Genomic DNA, 3,544 nt, shown 5'->3' with positions numbered 1-3,544 from the left:
TGAAAAAGGTTGAAAATTGCTGCTCTAACCCTATTTGCTCCTATTGAATTCTGTAAGGATAGATCCAATTACCCAGCAGACATATTTGGTGATTCACAGGTTTGTTAAATTTATAGTGTCCCAAACGGAATTTATCTTTTCCTCAAAGCTGCCCCTTCTCCCAAGTTTCCTGTCTCAGAGACAGGCTCGGTCATCCATCTGGCTTCTTTAGCCAACCCTGGAAATTATCCTGGAGGCTTGTTCTAGCTTACCTTCTCCTACCCACTTCAGTCACCAAGTCCTGTCAAATCCATGGCTATGGCATGGCTCTTCCCACCAACCCCCAACCAACACTTCTGTGGTTTAGTTTACATTTCGTTTAACTTGAATCATTGTGATTAAGAATGAGAATAATTGCTGCTGTTGGAATGGGCAAGTTTATGAAACCCTGGGAGGTGGTCCTAGTGCCGGTCAGATACTACTCCAGATACAAAACCGTCATCATGAAGAACATTGGTAATGGCACCTCAGACTGCCCCTACAGCCATGCTCTGTGGCTGGAAGTGACATTATCCTGGCAAAGTGATGGCTGCCACGGGCAAGAAGAAAATTGCCAGAAGGTCAAAGACCAAGCGTTTTGTGAATGTATATAACTACCATCACCTGATGCCCATAGGTACTCTGTGGGTGTCCCCTTGCACAAAACTGAAATCAACAAGAATGTCTTCAGAGACCCTGCTATGAAATGTAAGGACTGATGTAAGGAAGGCCACAGTCAAGTTCAAAGAGAGGTACGAGACTGGGAAAAACACATGGCTCCTCCAGCAGCTGCAGTTTTAGATCTTTTTTTTTTGGTTTCAGTCATTAAAAATTCAAAATAAATAAATAAATAATGACACTAACAAGCATTTATTGAGTGCTTACTGTGTGCAGACACTTACATAAGATGATTTCTAGTCTTATCTCTCTTTAATTTATCCTGATTCCAGAAAGACCTTTACAAACACAAATGTAACAGGTATAAATATTTATTTACTTATTTAATTTTTTAAAAACATTTTTTTTAAATTTAGAAACTAAATTTAATGAGGTGACATTGGTCAGTAAGAGTACATAGGTTTCAGGTAAACATTTCTATAGCATATGAACAGTGATTGTGTTGTGTGCCCATCACTCAAAGTCAAATAATTTTCCATTACCATGTATTTGTCCCTCTTTACTCCCCTCCCCTCTAGTAACCACTTCACTTTTATCTATGTCCATGAGCCTCAGTTTTATGTCCCACTTAGGTGTGAAATCATATAGTTCTTAGCTTTTCCTGATTTATTTATTTCACCTAGTACAATGATCTCAGGTCCATCCATGTTGTCGTAGATGGCAATATATCATCATTTTTTATGGCTGAGTAGTATTCCATTGTATATATGTACCACATCTTCTTTATCCAATCCTCTATTAAGAAACACTTTGGTTGTTTCCATGTCTTGGCCACTGTGAATAATGCTGCAATGAACATGGGGGTGCATGTGTCTTTATGTACCAATGTTTTTGAGTTTTCTGGGTAGAGAGATTGCTGGGTCATATGATAGTTCTGTTCTGAATTTTTTGAGGAGCCATCATATTGTCTTTCATAATGGCTGTACCAGTTTACACTCCTACCAGCAGTGAATGAGGGTTGCAGATATAAATATTTAGTCGCTCAAATTTAGATGATCAAGAAAAATATTTTTCTCTGTAATTCAAATTAATAATTATTTAAAAATATATTTAAGTATATTTAAACAGGTTTTTTTTTTTGGTTAATTTTAGAGAGAGAGAGGCAGAAAGAGAGAAAGAAACATTAATTTGTTGTTCCACTTGCTTGTGCATTTGTTGGTTGATTCTTATGTGTTCCCTGACTGGGAATCAAACTTGCAACCTTGGTATAATGGGACAATACTCTAACCAACTGAACTATCCAGTCAGGGCCACCTTTATGAATATTTTTAACTTTCTTTTTATCTGCTGGCAGAAAACATAATCGCATATATTGTTAGTAAATAAGTAATTACTGCACTGTGCTTTTTTATTTATTTATTTATTTATTTATTTATTTATTTATTTATTTATTTATTTATTACGTGGGAGGCAGGGAGGTAGAGAGACAGACTCCTGCTAGCGCCCAGACCAGGATCCACCCAGCAAGCCCTCTATGGGGTGATGCTCTGCCCATCTGGGGCTTGGTCCATTGCTTGACAACCAAGCTATTTTAGCATCTAGGGTGAGGCCAGGGAGCTATCCTTAGCACCTGGGGCCAACTTGCTCAAACTATTCAAGCCATGGCTGTAGAGGGGAACAGAGAGAGAGAGAGAGAGAGAGAGAGAAAGAGAGAGAGAGAGAGAGAGAGAGAGAGAGAGAGAGAGAGGAGGGGGAGGAGGAGGGATGGAGAAGCAGATGAGTGCTTCTTCTGTGTGCTCTTACCAGGAATTGAACCCGGGATTTCCACATGCTAGGCCAGTGCTCTACTGCTGAGCCAACTGGCCAGGGCTCATTTATAATTTCTTAATATTAGAATTTTTACTATTACTACTATCAACATTATTTTTCTTGGTAACACAGTATTCCAATATATGAATGTATCACATCTTTTAGACAGTTAGTACCCTATTAATGAAACTTTAGATAGTTTATAGCCTTTTTCTCTTACAGAATCTTTTGTGATATATCTTTGCATAAATGTTCCAGTATAACTGTTGGGTAAATTCCCTGAAATGGAAATCCTGTACCAAAGGGTATGTACATTTTAAATTTCAATAGCTATTGCTAAGTTGCCCTCCAAAAAGCTTGTACCAGTTTATACTCCCACAAATCTGAAAATGCCTGTTTCCTCTCATCAGCACAAATAGTGGGTATTAGAAACCTTTTTAAGAATTTGCTGTATTTTGTTTTAATTGTATTTTAAAAATTATAGTGAGGGTGAGCATTTTTTCAGTATATGTTATTTTTAACCTATTTTTCCCTACTGAATTTAATATGAACATATTTTCATTTAAATAAATATTCATCACTCCAGATGTACTTTTGGGAGGTTTATTTCTAATTACAAACCTGTAATACCACGCTAGACAGAATCTTTTCATAAATAAAAGTAAGGTGTTTTTGACAAATAATCTGTAGGTGGATTCTAAGCCTTAGAATAAAGAGTAAGCCAAGAGTCAGCTGTGCTCCAAAGAAATATAACATGAATCACAAATGCAGGTTATATATGTAATTTTTTTTTATTTTTATTTTTTTATTTTTTTGTGACAGAGAGAAAAACAGACAGAGGGACAGATAGGGACAGATAGACAGGAAGGGAGAGAGATGTGAAGCATCAATCCTTTGTTGCAGCTCTTTAGTTGTTCATTGATTGCTTTCTCATGTGTGCCCTGACCCGGGGTGGGGGCTACAGCAGAGTAAGTGACACCTTGCTCAAGCCAGTGACCTTGGGCTTCAAGCCAGCAACCTTTGGGCTCAAGCCAGCATCCTTTGGGCTCAAGCCAGTGACCATGGGGTAACATCTATGATCATGTTCTCAAGCCAGTGA

The 3,544-nt window shown here is 37.8% G+C and overlaps 1 pseudogene; it reads left to right on the top strand.

The window, feature by feature from the left end:
• Positions 1 to 407: 407 nt before the first annotated feature.
• On the top strand, positions 408 to 819 carry LOC136384752 (large ribosomal subunit protein eL27-like; annotated as a pseudogene).
• The last annotated feature ends 2,725 nt before the right edge of the window (positions 820 to 3,544 follow it).

The sequence above is a fragment of the Saccopteryx leptura genome, chromosome 13 (assembly GCF_036850995.1).
Source record: "Saccopteryx leptura isolate mSacLep1 chromosome 13, mSacLep1_pri_phased_curated, whole genome shotgun sequence".
NCBI classification, from domain to species: Eukaryota; Metazoa; Chordata; class Mammalia; order Chiroptera; family Emballonuridae; genus Saccopteryx; species Saccopteryx leptura.
The sequence above is the reverse complement of the archived record's forward strand: the minus strand, read 5'-3'. Positions and strand labels throughout refer to the sequence as shown.